Source organism: Lissotriton helveticus, chromosome 7 (genome assembly GCF_964261635.1).
Source record: "Lissotriton helveticus chromosome 7, aLisHel1.1, whole genome shotgun sequence".
In the NCBI taxonomy this organism is placed as follows: Eukaryota; Metazoa; Chordata; class Amphibia; order Caudata; family Salamandridae; genus Lissotriton; species Lissotriton helveticus.
The window spans coordinates 514419146-514436904 of NC_136068.1; the positions used below are offsets into that span (position 1 = coordinate 514419146).

A 17759-nucleotide genomic window follows, 5' to 3' on the forward strand; every position below is an offset into this window, starting at 1 on the left:
CTGATCCAATATGCCAAGGGTATCAAACATTACGCCCTGCAAAACATTCTTGCTGGCCTTGGAGAGAGCGTCCAGACCTCCAAAGATTTGTTTGTGCATGTATTCAGCGCCCAACCTTGGCACACAATATATGATGTGAAATGATCGTGTGGAGCCCTTTTCTGCTTCATTCTCAGGCAGCCAGCAAAACCCTGCATTGTGACTCAGGCTAAGGCAATCGTGCTCCCATAATGCTGTACAATGTGACGTTGATTAAATGTTGTGCTTGTGATATGCACCAACATGGCAAAAATAAGACACATCAGATGAAAGACAATCACTATTGCCAGAAATCCTAGCTTGTGACCTTACTTTACATTACGGTGATGTCAACTCATATAAAGCGAGTGTGACTCAGGATCCTGCTGTAATAAATGTATTATCACTGACCCAAGCTTACATATTGTGGCTGTGGCAGACTCTTTGTAGTGGGTTCTGTGAATGACACTATCAATGATGTTCAAATCTTTGTTGCAACAGTCATCTTAGTCAAGGATGTACACGCATTCAATTACTGGTCATAGTCATCACCAAAACCACTCACATTTTTCCTCTCCTGTGTAGAGTGACATAACCCATTGATATTTCTTGCACGGGTATCACAGACTGGGGATGTGCAAAGTTACATCCGGAAGACATGTGCATTGCTCCTTCTTCACTTACTGATTTGTTCACACGTCACACTTTTTTAAAACAACATCACACTGGAGGTAAGGTGCATGTGATACACACCCATAATGCATACTACTACATACAGGATTTTACCCAGATATTCATCACATCTCACAATGACAATATTTAATGGATGAACTCACCAGTGGCGTGTAGGTCCCGGAAGGCGTTGATGTCCCCCTGAGTGATCAATGGTCTGCCAGCTGTGAGACGTGAAAGGAAACGTGTGTCTGTATCAGACGTAAATTCATACATGTGTCCTATTCATCATCATATACATTTACATCAATGACAATGCCCTGTAACTGTACTGTTGCAGTTCAGTTTTCATACATGATTGGGTCTACTTTGCTATTGCTCCCACAAGACATGACCAATACTGAGTTTGGCAACAAAAGACAATCTGCTTGCAAATTTGCACATTTTGCACACACTGCTTGTGTGACACATTCCCAAGGCCACATTTCTCCGAAGAACATCATGTTCTCCATGGTCTGTAGACAACAGCATCGCTGCAGATCTCACAAGGGTATGTCACAACAGTTGATGGTGTATGATCACACCTTCTGTATGTGGCAGACTGACACCCCGTAGATGGCCTATTTTAAACAAACAATTTTACTTATATCATCATACGTTACACAAAACAAGGTACAAGGGCAGCATACATAGGAGGCTGCGTCATACGTTAAGATCATGGAAAACCTGATCTTAACTTAGCGAAATGAGGACAAATGCATTATTTCTCCTTGTTTTTCCTTTTTCCATGTGTGCTGCCTTGTGGGGCACACTTGGAAAAAGCTAAATTCCTTTGATTGTTTATGTACAGGAAGGTCACCCTTCCTGTACATACAGGAAGGTCACCCTTCCTGTACATATACAATCTTTCCCTTGCACGCAGACACCCTTACCCTTTGGTGCAAGGGTGTCTTCCTTGGCACTACACTGCTAAGTGTAGCACCAGTGCAGGGGGAAATGCAAGGCTGCACCATATTGTTGTGTATATGGTGTAGCCTTGCGTTTCTGAAGTGACAAAGTGAGGTGTTAAGCCCTGACGGCTAGCGCCTCACTCCACCACTTTCTTGAACATATGCCCCATTGTGTTACATACAGCATTTTAGGATATGTTACAAAAGTGTTCATTTAACAATTATAAGGTTGTACTTACCACCTTGTACGCTGATGATGACTCTTAAGTGGTCCAACTTGTCAACCTCAAGGTCCACGCAATCTTGCCATCAGTGCTTCCATTGTCAGACAAACCTGTCCACACCGAGGATCCTCAGCATCTGAATCCTTACATGCTCCCAGCTCACCTTATAAACACGGACGGAATATCCCTGCAGGATCCTACCTCCACTCTCAACCATCAAGGGCAGGTAGAATTTTACCAACCAGAGGAAGCCCCCCAATGCCCCCTCTGACACCCTACCCTCCCCACCCACACCCACCATCTCCATCTCCCAGAACACACTAGCAAGAAAATAAAGCACAAATATATCCCCCAGAAACTATTAATAATGTAAATGTATCCCTTGGACAGACACCCGACAAGATTTGCTACAAGACGCAAAAAACACGTAAGGACAAGTCCATAATTTAATTTTAATTGTGGGTTTATATAGCGCTAGGAATCAACTCCCGGAGGAGTATCTCCACGCTTCGACCGCTGGGGAACCCGTCCTGGCTCACCCTGAGAGATGGTCCCTGATGGGTATCTCTAAGGTGCGACCAAGCATCCCCGGCGGTCTGGGGGGGCCGTTGTGTAGATGAGGCAAGCTGATGCCCAGAGTTGCCGAGTGTGGTTTCTGACTAGAGTAGGCACCGAGGCGAGAATTATCGACTCCGCTGACCCTGGTCCACGACCCTGCCGCGTCGGGAATCGAACCCTGGTCCCGGGCCGTTCTCTGCTTACGGGTCTGCCGCCTCTAACCAGTGAGCCACACTTCTCCACACTTCTCCATAAGACTTCACAGAGACACTAGGGACAGTTCACAGGACACAACAACACTCTCTACTTCCAAAAACACCAGCACACAACTCCAAACGCCTCCAACACTCTCCACATTCACTAGCAGTGTGCTCAAAAGAGAAAGTGAAAGTCTACAGTAGTCCTCCAGTACACAGGATGCATGCTGACATCACTTCCTGTGTGTTTGCGAACCTTTTTTTGATTTTGCGGTCAGAATCTGCACGCAAATTGGCTTTAGCGGTAATATTCCCTGTTTTTACAAGTATTTTGCGATTATGAAAAATAATATTGCTTTCGCGTTAAAGTGGAAAAAATCGGGACACTAAGTGCAAGTTGTTTCTCAGATGAGCATGATTTCATGGAATTCATCACTGACCCCCAAAACACACCCTAAAATTCATCTCTGACCCCCAAACACACCCTAGAATTCATCTCAGACCCCCTAAACACCCCCTAAAACTTAAAAAAGCTCCCTTACTTACCTCACAGTGTTTACCTTTCACATGTCAGATATATGAACGTATGCAGAGAATAAACATACACGCAAGATTTTTGTGTAGTGATAATTTATTGGCCAAACTAGGCTTATGTGCTTTTTATAAACAAATGTACATATGTGCATTTTTGGACATTGTGATTAAGTGTATACATTTGTGATTATTAGATCCCTCCATGCTGTTCGAGCAGCAGAAGCTGTGGTGTGTGCAGCATCTGCCGCTTCTTCCTGGTCATCCTCTAGTTTGTCCGGATCCTCCGGCCCTTCAGCCTATCGCGTGTTTGTGCGTACACATATTTTGTGCAAAAGGCAACATGCCATGATGATTTTGCAGACATTTCAGGGCTGTACAACAGTCTGCCACCTGGTACATCGAGGCACCGAAACCTTGACTTGAGCACTCCAAATGTCCTTTCAACAATGAACCTTGTTCGTCCAAGGGCAACGTTGTACTCTCTCTGTGCCTGTGTGTGTGTTGCTCTGAGAGGTGTCATCAGCCATGGAGTGAGTGCATATCCTTGATCACCTGAAACATATAATATATAGATGTGTCCATTAGTATTTGTGCCTGCTGTGTTTGCAGAGTTTCTATTTTGGTGTGTGCGATTTGTGCTAGTTTGGATATTCAGATTTGTCATGTGTAGATTCAGACAATTGACCAGCATCACTGAAAATTAAATTTCCTATACTTGACAGCCTACACATCACCATGGTGGCATTGTCTGGATCCTGTGTATTGCATCATTCGAACGGCGGCTTTGCCAGAGGCTTCATCATTCACTTAGTTTTCAAGTATTACAGAAGTTATCAGGCCCGCACCATAGTATGGAGATTTTTCCAATTCTTCCAACGATGCACCCGGCATGTTCTAAGTTGATCCCAACATTTTTAGGAAGTGCTTTGTTCACTCTCCAGCCACAGGAACCTGCGCTCCCCCTTACACCTCTAGCAATCTTGCAGTGGTTCTATGATCACGCCCTTCCTCACCCCCACAGTTTGTCCTGATGAAGACCCTGGCGTAAGGGATACATCTAGCAACACTTTCCTTGGGGTCGAAACGTCGACACTGTACTGCGTAGCCAGCACAGACAACAGATATTCCATTGTGTGTTACTGTTGTTAACATGGATGTATACTGTTTTTACTAGATTTTAGATTCATTGGCTTGATGGATGAGCCTCTTGCGTTCTAAATAACGTACTGTTTTTGATTGACACTATAGCTTTCAATCACTCTCCTATCCTCACAAATCACCATACCCTCCTTTCCTCCCCCTCCCCTTCACCATGTTCCCTTCTTGGGACATTGTTTCATGCAATAATAGAAAATTTCTGTGTATTAAGAGACCGTTGCCGAGTGTGAATTAAACACTGAGCATAACAAATAGCCTGTGTTCTATGCTTTGTTTTGAATATTTGTTTTGATTCCTCACATTGTATTGTCAATTTCTGGGACCGCTCACTGCGGCTAGCGGTAACTTGTACATATGGCGATAAAAACAAAAAGCTGCTGTAACGTCAGAAAAATGATGCTACGGCAGTGTTAAGTCCTTGTACATATGCCCCTGAGTCTATTTCAACCTCAAGGGCACTCCAGAATCCTGGAATCCCAGAATAAGCTTAGACGGGTGTGTGTGGGTGTGTTAGTCTATCAGCTGGTATTTAGGGCTCAGCTAGGCACATCCAGCTGTTCGGTACGGTTCATGGCAGTTATTTACATAGAAGGATTCCCACCCCTCTAGAGCCCTTGGTGGTGCCTGCGTGGGCTGCCATTTTGTATCCACACCTGTCTAAAGCATGATCATTTAGGCAACTTTCATTTTATGGCTGACGGAAAACTGTACGGATGGCAGTGGAAAGAATCGGTGAGTGCCAGAAGTCGCTTCAGAAAGTGGGCCTCTTACTCGACAACATGTGAAAGTATTGCTACTAGCAGGATTGATGCCGAGTGTGATGCCACCCTCATTGGTTGCACATTCTCCTCTACTGGAGTCAAACTCCAACGTCTCTTCAGGGCTGCAAAAGGTGCTGCAGATGATGCCACCTGCGTCACCACCTCCACCCCAACAACTGTCTTCACCTTAGCTGGAGTCTCATCCAGTTCAGCCTGAGATTCTGCCACTGGTGTCGAACAACTGCAGAAGAAAGGTAGAGAGACTAATAGAGGACTTCTTTGGAGAAACAGACCATCAAGGTGATCTCAATCCGTACGATGAGGGGGAGGGCACATTGGACCCAGATTTTGCAGCTTGATAGATATATTCATTTGTTTATTTATTTATATAGCGCAGCTAATACCATGGGGCATCTAGGCGCTAGCTAACCAACATTAGGCCATCATTAACTTAAAGGCTAGAGCTAGAAAATTCAGACATTATGCAGTAAATAGCCAGGTCTTAAAGCCCTTCCTAAAATACATCATGTCCGACGAGTTTTTAAGTTTGTTTGGCAGACAAATTCAAAGTCTGGTTGTGATGTTTAAGAAGCTTTTACCACCCCAGCTTGATAAACGGGGGTTGGGGATCTCCGCTAACATGTGTGAAGTATACCAGGTAAGCAGGCCCCTGATTATGCAGTGCCTTAAAGGCGATCCAGAGGGCCTTTAAATTAATCAGCTTTTCAACTGGAAGCCAATGTAGAGCTTTGAGGGCCAGCTTGGACAAAGAATTATTTGGGACGCCAAAGAGCAAACAGCAGAATTCTGCAGGTCCTGCAATTTTACAAGAAGTACTTTATTTATACCAATCAGAAGGCCGTTACAGTAGTCAAGCCTTGACAAGACTAATGCAGAAACCACCGTTTTCTGTAAGTCTGGTGGTATGTAAGGAAAAATCTTCCTCAGATTCTTAAGTGTATAGCAGATGGAAGAGGTAGTAGCTTTCACATGGTGGGAGAAGGACAAGGTGATTTAAAAAATGACTCCCAGATTCTTTGCCTTCGTGGCTGGGAAAGGAAGGGGGTGCAACTCTGTGGGCCACCAGTCCGAGGACCGGATGAATGGATTTCTGCCAAAAAGGAGAACCTCTGTCTTATTAGAATTCAACTTATGGCAGTTCTCTGACATCCAACTGCTCACCTGCCGCATACAGGCATGAAAGTTGTGAGCAGTGTCCCCAGTATTGTTTGAGATGGAGACTATAATCTGGGTGTCGTCTGCATATAACACCATGGCAAAGCTAGAAGATTTGATCAGTCTAGCCAGGGGAACCACATATGTACTAAAGAGAGTTGGGCTTAAGGATGAGCCCTGGGGGAACCCACATGGAAGTTTAAAACTCTGGGACCTGAGAACGTCCACTTCCACAAATTGTTCCCGGTCCGTAAGGAAGGATTTAAAAAGAGATATAGCAGAGCCTGCTATACCTATTTCATGGAAGCGATGTAGTAGAAGGTTATGATCTACCGTATCAAACGCCACAGAAACATCCAGTAATATCAAGGCCGCCATCCCCCTTTATCCACCGAGCCCCTGATTTCTTCTCATACCATGATCAGAGCAAGCTTAGTGCTATGACCACTCCGGAGACCATACTGTGAAGGGTCCTGATTTTGATTTTGGGTGATGAAAGAAGCCAATATTTGATTCATTTATTTTTCCAGGAGCTTTGAAGGTAGAGGCAGTCAAGCAATTGAAAGTTGCCTGGATCAAATTTGTCCAGGTTTGGCTTCTTTAGAAGTGGTCAAATGGAAGTCTTTTTCCACATTTTTGGGAAAATACCAGTTTTAAAGACAAGGTTGTATAGCTCAGTAAGATGACACACGACTAATCATTTGCGGAATGATTAATCTTAAGGGGGCAGTGGTCCAATGGAGAGCCGGAATTGATAATGGAAAGATATTTGATGACTTGCTCACTTGTTATTGGTGGAAACTAGAAGATATGTGAGGGGTAGGGAATGTTGGGGTCATAAAGACCCATTCGTTCCACAGCCAGATGAAAAGAGTGAGGCAGGGAGATTGTAGGGATACTGGCATCCTGAAAATATTATTTTCCAACATCAGGGGGCTGAGAAAAATTAACCAATACTGGTTGAGCCACGAACAAATCATATATACTCATGACCTTACTACAAAAGTTGAATGCTACGGTATTACAAAAGGCTTGGTCAGGTATAGTCTGTCTAGCTTCTTGAACTCTACTGAGTTTTTGAACTGTTATAAACAATTCTCTGGAGTTGTTCTTTGCTTTTCTAATTTTCTCAGAGAAGTAGTTAATCTTGGTGTTACGGATAATGCCTTTGTAGTGGGTTAATAATTCCTTGTACTGTTCTTTTTCTTTTGTTTCTTATGAGTGTCTCCAGCTCCTTTCTTGTGTACGGCAGTGCCTCTTAAGAATTCTAAGATCGTCTGAAAACGAAGGTTCGGAGGGAGCCTTCCTTGTAATTTTCCCTATTTTTTTAGGAATTGTTGCATGGACTGCTGATCCAATCCAGTTGTGATAGTCTAAGGAGGCTGTCTCTGGAACTTGGGATAGGATGGGTCCGCTCAAGCCTAGTTGAAAGATGAACTTAGTTTTATCCAGGCAATTCTATAGATAACCCCTAAGACTTCTAGTAGGAGGGGTCTTTTGCCATCTGTGGCAGGCAAGGTGAGAGTTAGCATAACTGCTGCCTGGTCCAACCAGAAGGGTTTGCAGCCATTATCCCGCATTTTTTATCCCGCGGACTTTCAGGCAGCATACCATTTACCCGCAAGGACATTGACCTTGCATACCATCATGCCGCATTTTTTCAAAACGCATGTGCATTTATCACGCATGCCTTTACAACGAATTACATTGTAAAGGCATGTATGGTAAATGCATTTGCGATTTGAAAACCACGATGACGAGAGAGGTAAGGGGGTTTGGGTTAATTTTTTATGGGTGGGGGTTGTGCTGGGGTAGTTATTGTGTAGTGTAGTGTTGTGTTAGTGTAGTGTAGAGTTGTGGTGGTTGTTTAGTGTAGGGTCGTGCCGGGGGAAGTGTTATAGGGGTTAGGGTAGTGTTGTAGTCTTTGTGTAGTGTAGGGTCATGCTGGGGGTAGTGTTTTAGGGTTTAGGGTAGTGTTGTAGTGTTTGTGTAGTGTAGGGTCATGCTGGGGGTAGTGTTTTAGGGTTTAGGGTAGTGTTGTAGTGTTTGTGTAGTCTAGGGTTATGCTGGGGGTAGTGTTTTAGGGTTTAGGGTAGTGTAGTGTTTGTGTAGTGTAGGGTCATGCTTGGGGTAGTTTTTTAGGGTTTAGAGTAGTGTTGTAGTGTTTGTGTTGTGTAGTGTAGGGTCATGCAGGGGTAGTGTTTTAGGGTTTAGGGTAGTGTTGTAGTGTTTGTGTAGTGTAGGGTCATGCCGGGGGTAGTGTTTTAGGGTTTAGGGAAGTGTTGTAGTGTTTGTGTAGTGTAGGGTCATGTGGGGGTTAGTGTTTTAGGGTTTAGGGTAGTGTTGTAGTGTTTGTGTAGTGTAGGGTTATGCTGGGGATAGTGTTTTAGGGTTTAGGGTAGTGTTGTAGTGTTTGTGTAGTGTAGGGTCATGCTGGGGGTAGTGTTTTAGGGTTTTGGGTAGTGTTGTAGTGTAGGGTCATGCAGGAGTAGTGTTTTAGGGTTTAGGGTAGTGTTTGTGTAGTGTAGGGTCATGCTGGGGTGTAGTGTTTTAGGGTTTAGGGTAGTGTTGTAGTGTTTGTGTAGTGTAGGGTCATGCTGGGGTGTAGTGGTTTAGGGTAGTGTTGTAGTGTTTGTGTAGTGTAGGGTTATGCTGGGGGTAGTGTTTTAGGGTTTAGGGTAGTGTTGTAGTGTTTGTGTAGTGTAGGGTCATGCTGGGGGTAGTGTTTTAGGGTATTGGGTAGTGTTGTAGTGTAGGGTCATGCAGGGGTAGTGTTTTAGGGTTTAGGGTAGTGTTGTAGTGTTTGTGTAGTGTAGGGTCATGCTGGGGTGTAGTGTTTTAGGGTTTAGGGTAGTGTTGTAGTGTTTGTGTAGTGTAGGGTCATGCTGGGGTGTAGTTGTTTAGGGTAGTATTGTAGTGTTTGTGTAGGGTCATGCTGGGGGTAGTGTATTAAGGTAGTGTTGTAGTGTATGTGTAGGGAAGTAAAGTGCTTTATGGTAGTGTTGGGGGGTCGTGCTGGGTTGTGTAAATGTAGGAAAAGGACTGTGTGTCAAGGGTGGGTGGTGCAGGGGTACTACATTACAGTGTAGTGTAGGGTTGAGTAGGGTACTCTTACTTACCTTAACTACTTTAACAACGAGTATACCTTTAATATGCATGCCTTTTCGTTGTAAAGGCATGCGTGTTAAAGGCATATTCGTTTTTAAAAGTATTAGTTCTTTTTATTTGCGGCCTAATAGTACTTGCAGGATCAAATTTGCGGTATGATGGTATGCGGGATGTTTGGCTGCGGTCTGACTTCATATATTCGACCAGAAGAGCTGCAAGATGTTTTTGAATTTAAGAAAAGGTCAATCTGAAAAGGCAGTGTCTAAGAGGTGACCAGCTCTATGGGTGGAGCCTTCTATAATGTGGTCAAAACCTACACTGATTAATTGGGCCATGAGGGCAATCGAGTCCTTGTTAAGCTGATTATCTAAATGACAGTTAAAGTTCCCAAGATTAGTATAATCTTGGGAGTTGACTTCATATTCGGGTAACTGCCACAAAGTATGTAAAAATTGCCCTTTGGTCCGGGAGGTCGATAAATCAGCATTCCGTTAAAAGAGTATGTAGGATTGACGGTAATCTTAAAAGAGAGCACTTCACAATCCGTGCCAGTACAAATCTCTTTAAAGGATGCTTTCAAATAGTACCAAAAGACAATAGCTACTACTACTACTACTGCAATAGCTAGTCCTCCCCCTTTTTTCCCTATGCGATCTTTTCGAGTAATAGAAAAGCCTGGCAGAACAGCCATCTACAGATCAGGTCCCGAGGTCTCATCGGCCCAAGTTTCCACAACGAATAGTATGTTGAGAGCCTGTTCGTCAACAAAGTTCTCATATGTGAACTTGTGTTTAATCAACGAGCGTGCATTGATGAGAGCACACTGTAGTTTCTGCGTGCTACTATGACCCACAGGGCCAGATAAGTCCCTGCATTTAAGTTTATAAAATTTCCTGCAGTGTGTGCTTGATGCCTCTCCAGAATGATAACTGCTATCTCTAACGGGACTTCCCACCAGAGATGAACTCCTATAACATGGTCATCAGGAGGGCAGTGGACATGTTGAACCTGCAGCTACCATCCACAGAAGTCAAATCAAACATTTGTCCTGCATTACAACTCCCACATGGCAGAACCATTGCTTCTGTTCAATGAAGCACTGACAGAGCCCATACCGGCCATATTGGAGAAGCAAATTACTTCTACTGCCGCTTCAAGACCAATTGCCTGGTCATATAAATCAGCTCCCGGAGATCCTACTTTCCTTACAGCTCATCCATCTCTATAAAGTCTAGTGTTGCAGGCTTCTTATTCCTCATAGGATACCAGGTAACTTTCCCTCTACTCTATCCGTCAGGGAATTCGAGAACGTGGAACAGTTTGTCAAGAAGATCATTTTGGTGGGGATTGTGGCTCACAAATCTGATAATGCCACCTGTCTTATTGGTAGATATGTACATGCTGTTATGTATTCAGCACAAGTAGTCATTCCCATTCTTTTGGACGACCTGCAAGCACACTTTACAGAACTGATCGGGGATGTTGAGGCTTCTGCAAAGCAAGTGATATAGATACTGCTGATTCCATAGCAAGAGCCAGGGGGACATCCATCTTTTTATGTCATCATACCTGCTTACGAAGCTTGGGGCTTTTGCAAGAAATCTAGACTACAATGATAGATCTTCGGTTCAATGGATCTAATCTCTTTGTTGCAAAGGTCGTCACTGCACTGAAGAGATGCAGTGACAACAAAGCCATGCCCATATCCCCAGATCCCTTGGTCTCCAAACCCAATTTAGAGACTACAGTCAGTTTCAGAAGTTGTGTGCCTTACTGCAGTGCCTTACTGCAGTGGCTTTTCACTTCAGGGCCGTCAGAAGTTTACCAATGAGCAACAGGCAAACCCCCTTTACAAACACTATCTTCTTCCTCTTTCCCATCCACAGCAGGCAGGGGTACAACCCTAACTCCATTTTACCTGAACATGCATAGCCTGCTGGTCCCCTCATTTCCACAAGCTTGGGTGGCCATTACTTCAGACCTTTGGGTCTTGCAAATTGCGGAGAGGACGTTTGTCCTAGCCTTTTAACAAATGCCCCCTCTTTTCTACCCCCTTCTAGATGCACTCCCACCAAACTCTGCGGGTCCTTCAACAAGAGGTTCAATCCTTACTCCTAATGGGCGCAGTGGAGTTTGTTCCAGAGCAACAACAAGATTAGACTTGCTACTCCTGATAATTCCTGGTCTCTAAACAGAATGGAGGTCTATGCCCGATTCTAGACCTCAGGGTTCTTAACTGGTTTCTCAAAAATGAAAAGTTCAAAATGCTGTCCCTGTCTCAGGTTCTGCCTGTGCTGGAAGAAGAAGAATGGATAGTCTCTTTCAACAGGCAGGACACCTATTTTCACATCCCTATTGTGCAGTCACACAGGAGGTATATTCACTTCACGGTCGTGTCCAAAAACGGTGGTACTTCTGTTTGGTACAACTTCCACTACTTGAGTCTTACAAAGGTGATGGGATCGGTTAAGACTACAAGAATTTTAGAATTCACTTACTTGGACAACTGGCTCATCAAAGACAGCTCTACACATTTGTTGTCTCAGGAGACAGTCACATTGTTGTTCGACCTGAGCCTTTCAATAAACAAGCCCAGATCTCACCTAGTACCATGTTAGCACATCCTGTTCATATGGGCAGTACTGGAAACCACATTGAGTCGAGCCTTCCATCCTCCTCAGAGTGTTCAAGATATTCAGGCTGTGAATCTGATGTTTCAGAATGGAATGATCATTCCAGTCCTGATGGTATAATGTCTGCTCAGTCTGCTAGCCTCCTGCATTCTGATGGACAACCATGCACACTGGCACATTAGTTCCCTCTAGTGGTGCTGCCAAAGACAGTGGTTCCAACACAATGGAGATCTTCTAAGCTGTATCAAAAACTCTCCCTCTGGTGACATCATTAATCAGGGAGGACTCTATGATGTAGAGCCTATCTAAAGGAATAGATCAGAGGCCTTTGGTCTCCAGAAGATCTCAATTGCACATCACTCTGTTATTATTATTAATTACTTTATTGTTTGATTATTTAAAATCTTACAATATACAGTTAGAAAAATACTTTTAGTATAAAACCAATAAAACTTTCATCATAAAATTCATTAAAATATATCCTTAGTATACTTCATTTAGAACTTAGTCTACTAATTTTGATTTTACCATTAATAAAAATTTTGCAAAGGTAGCATTCATGGCTATATCATTTGATTGAAGACAACATTTCAAGGCTTGCCTACATGATCGTATTCCGCGTACAATATAAGGGACTTTGAGTAGTTTTGTCCTTTCATTTCGTAGTCCCGGACAAATACAAAGCAAGTGGACAATATTCTCCTTTCCGTTGTTACATAGTCTACATATTAAACTCCTTTCAGAGATTTTCCAAGGCGGGAGGTGGCAGTTTCCCGGAAGGATTCCAAATCTTGCTTTTAGAAGGATTTGTTTGTTGTTTTCTGACCATGGTATTTCTAAATAGTCTTGAACCTTCTTTGTTTTATATCCATTTATAATTGTCCAGGCATGTTTTCTTTTTGTCAGACTATCTTTATCATTTAAAATTGATAGTTGATTTGACGTTCTATTAATTATTTTCTTAAAGGAAGCGTTAGTTATGGTATTATTCCAAATTGCGGTGACTGCAAACTCTTCTATAGCCTCTTCAAGAAAAATCCATGGTAGTGCCTTTGTATTACTACTTATCTCCTTCCATAATAACTGAGCGATTTGGTTATCTTGATCGTTTTTAATCCGATTCCAGGTTTTAATAAAATGTCCCTTCCTCGCATAATATTGGTTGGTTAAACCAAATTCAAGTCTAATTTGGGCTGGTGAGGCATTTGTTGGGAGATGAAATAGTAATTTGTATGTTTTAGATACAGAATTATTGATTGTTTCTGTATCCCTTCCCATTAACGACTCACTGCCGTATGTGATTGTTGGTAGTAATCTTGCCGCTATAACCTTTAAAAATGGCCCATATGTGAGGTTGCCCAGCGATCTCTGCAAGATTCTAAATGCGGCTGTTAGGGAGTTGGACTTCCTCTGAATATCTTTTATTTGGGGTTGGTAACTACCCTTCTCATCAAAAAGTACGCCCAGGTACTTATATACTTCAACTTGTTCTAGTTTGGTGTTTTCCATATACCAATTACATTTTTTTCTTAATTTTTTGCTCTTTGCGACAATCATGATCTTTGTTTTGGTTTCGTTGATCACCATCCCATTTTCCCTTGCGTAGGTACATGTTCCAGAAATTAGTCGCTGTAGCCCAATTTTTGTTTGGCTTAGCAGGATGGCATCGTCGGCATACAGTAGGTTTGAAATATGCCTATCCGCTAATTTCGGGGGGTGAGCATTTAATTCATCTAAAGTCCTTGACAGATCTGCCAAGAATATATTAAAAAGAAGGGGGGCCAGTACACAGCCTTGTTTTAATCCTTCGTTGGCTGGGATTTCCTTCGACAGCGTTTGCCCATCCCCCATCCTTACCCTAACCCAAGTTTTGATATACAATAGCTGGATCATTTTCAGTAGGGCCGTTGGAATGTTCTTTTCTCTGAGATTTTTCCACAGTAAGTTCCTTTGAACACAATCGAAGGCTGATTTAAAATGAACGAAACTAAGATACAAGGGCTGTTTAAGACTAATTGACTTGTCCATTATTAGAGATAAAGCCAAGATGTTTGTTGATGTCCCCAATCCTTTAATAAAGCCCGTTTGATTCAGTGGCAGGATCTTACTTTCTGTTGCCCAGTCACTCAACTCATTCAGTAAGATCCTAGCAAACAACTTGGGATCTGTATCTTGAAGTGTGATGAGCCTGTAATTTTCTGCAAGCGCCCAGTTCCCTTTTTTGTAAATTGGCGTTATTAATGATCCTCGCCATGACTCCGGGATAACGCCTTTTTTAATAACTTCATTAAATACCTTTTCTAAATGTGCTGCCCATAGATCTGGATTCTCTTTGAATAGGGCAAACGGGATGCAGTTGGGTCCTGGTGCTCCATCTTTCTGTTTTATAATTAGTTTTCTTAGTTGATCCTTTGTTACTACAATTGGGGTTTCCATATCTCCATCGTGTGTATCTGTCGGTTGGGATTACATTTTCTCTATTGTCATACTATTTTGGTTTAAATGTTTTTTAAGAAATGTCACCCATTCCTGATCAGTTAGAACGGAGGAAACAACCCTTTTATTTGGTCTAGCCAGACCATTTATAATTTTCCAGAACTCTCTTATGTTTATCTGTTTGCTTGCGTGGTATATTTTTGCCCAGAGTGCTTGTTTTGCCTGATTTTTCTCATCCCATATTCATTTCCTTAGATTTTGATTCGCAGCTTTCAGTTTGCCTGATGTTTCCTCGTTAGGAATAGTTTTCTTGATTTGCCTTATTTATTTTATTTTATTTTATATTCTTCTATAGCGCCTGAATAGACCCCCGAAGGGGTATCTCCGCGCTTTGCCAGAAAGAACGTAGCTTCAAAAGGTCTGTGGTCAGATAAGATGGTACAGTTTAACAGGGAGAGATCAATTACTGGAGAATAGGTGCGTTTTTAAGATCTTTCGAAATGTCAGATGATTGGTGAGTGATCTCATCTCGAGGGGTAAAGAATTCCAGAGCTTTGGTCCCATATGGGCTAGTGCTCGACCTCCTTGTCTGGACTTTTTTATTCTAGGCACCTGCAGAAGCTGCAGGTTACCAGAGCGCAGGGTTCGCCCAGGGGCATATGGCTGGAAGATTTTGGCCAGATATTTTGGACCTTCTCCTATCGCACTTTTATGAATAGTGCACAAGGTCTTAAACTGCATTCGCTTCTTCACTGGTAGCCAGTGGAGCCTAGTCAGCAGCGGGAGAGAGGGAGTCCTGGGGGGGAGCATTAAGGACTACCCTTGCTGCCGTGTTTTGGATCACCTGTAACTTTTTTAACTGCCCTTCATTTGCTCCTAATAGAAGGCCGTTACAGTAATCCACTCTGCTGATGACTAATGCCTGCACAAGTGTTTTCCTGTGACAGTCTGGCAGATAGGGGAACACTCTCCTTAGCATCCCAATTGCCCGAAAGCAGGTACTAGCCACCTGATTTACGTGGTCCTTAAAAGTGAGTGTCTGGTCTAGTAACACACCAAGATTTTTAACCGTGCTTTTAGGGCTGGGGACAGGGCCTAACTCTAAAGGCCACCATTCTGCTGACCAGTGGGTTGCTGCTTGTCCAAACAGCATGACCTCCGTTTTCCCTACGTTACATTGGAGACAGTTTGATGACATCCATGCAGATATTGCTCTCATGCCATCTGCAAAAGATCTTTTTATTGCAGGTGTCAGATCTTTAAAAGGAAAGAGAAGTTGGGTGTCATCGGCATACGACACCGGGGTAAACCCAAATGATCTTGCTAAGTTGGCTAAGGGAGCCACATACACGTTAAATAGTGTCGGGCTTAAGCAAGAGCCCTGTGGCACTCCCTTATTGAGCTCCCTATAGATGGATTTGTGGGAGCCCAGCCTAACTTCTTGGGAGCGACCAGATAGAAAGCTTTCCATCCATGACAGAGCCATTCCTTCCAAACCTACGTCCTTTATTCGCTCATCCTATTTCGTGCTCTTTTTAGTTTAGTAATGGTATATGGCAGGTTTATGTATGATTTGTTTTCCTTTCGATCATCATTTTGATTACTTTTCTCCCATCGCAGGTGAGGTTGGGGTTTAACCAGCATCATGGTAAATTTTACCCATTGTTCTATCAAGGTTTCAGATGATCTTTCATTGAAGCATAATTCTATTATTTGGCTAACATGATCGATCATCACATCTTTGTTCTTAATAGTCCAAATTAGTTTTTTATAGTTTACTGTTGGAATATGACCCGGAACAGTTTTATATGGTTGATTTGTCTTATTCATTAGATTAATCGTTGTTATCTGCTGGCAGTGATCACTATCCCTAACTTCCCTTATCTGATATGCAATGATATTATGGAAGGCATTAAGAGATATCATTGTATAGTCAATCCTTGACCTTGCCTTGTTCTTAAAATATGTATACGCTGGAGGTGAATCTTCTTTAAATCGACCATTTAGTATACGCAGGCCCATCGATTCCATATCTGTGACAAAGGATGTTGCAATTTTATTACTGTACGGCAAGCATTCTCTTCCTAAGTCCTGTTGTGGGATAGACCATTGATAATCCTGTGTTTGAGAGGTGTCATCCCTTGTTAAGGATGGCATTAAGTTAAGGTTAAAGTCCCCAGACACAATAAAATCCGCTAGAGGCTCTGACAGCATTAAATCCACGAGAAGGTTATACAGTATGCCACAAGTTGATTCCCTACTTAGGCCTGTTGGCTGAATATAGATATTAATCAAATATATCAACTTTAATTCCTGTGTTGATGTTTTATATTTCAACTTAATCATTAAAATATTAGCTCTTTTTGGCTCGAGTTGTTCATGTTCAACCTGTAAGTCCATGGAAACGAAAATTGCTAGCCCTCCGCTGGGACGGCCAAATTTGTGTTTTTTATTTGCATGCTCAAAATAACCTTTGAATCCATGTAGTACAAATGGTTTGGTTTCCCATGTTTCTTGTAAAAAAATAATCTGAAAGGGGAGCAATATTGAGTCTATATGAGCATTATGAACCTTTGCACCAAGCCCATTTATATTCCATGAACACAATCGGACAGGACCTATATCATCTACTTTGTCTGTGGAGTACATATTGATATTAAATCATTGTTCCTTTTTACTGTGTAGTGACTTGGTAATCCATTTTTAATTTATTACAGGGTTTTTGCCCATATCCGTTTGAGATAACCATTCTCCTCGTTTATTGGGAGATTTTCCTCTGGCATTTTTTAGTACTGGTACTATTTGTCTGTCTATTTTTGGTTGTTTGGTTTTTTCTTCATCAATGAGCGGTGTTGGATAAACCTTTGGGCCTTGTTTCATAATTAATATACCCCAAGCTTTGAATACATGTTGTTCTGTCAAAATCAATTCCGCTATTACCGGGGAGTTTAATGTAATTAAAGTGGGAGCATGTGAATTCTCGTTTCCTGACATAAATTCAATAGAATCGATATCCTTACTCACTATCTTCGAGAGGGATGGAATTGACTTGAATAGTCTGAGTATATTGCCTCGATTCAGGGTATCTTGCGTACCTCTAGATTAAAATTCTGGTTTAAAGATAATTTGTACTTTGTTATTTGGTGAATAGTTGTCCTGCGGGAGGTTTTCATTTGATGACTTTGATTTGAAGGTAATTCTTTTTACCCCTTCACTACTTTCTATAACCAGCTTGTCCCATTCGATATTTTTGGAATTGTCTTTGTGTTCCTCAGTTATACTGGATTTGATGGAATATTCTGGTTTTTCACCAGCGTGTTGATATTGCTGGTTT

At 42.4% G+C, this 17759-nt stretch overlaps 1 protein-coding gene across 1 annotated transcript in view; it reads left to right on the forward strand.

Annotated features, from left to right (window-relative positions):
• The window catches only part of LOC144766850 (polyserase-2-like), a 1745029-nt gene that overhangs the window by 1239638 nt on the left and 487632 nt on the right, over positions 1 to 17759 (forward strand). The window lies entirely within an intron of this gene.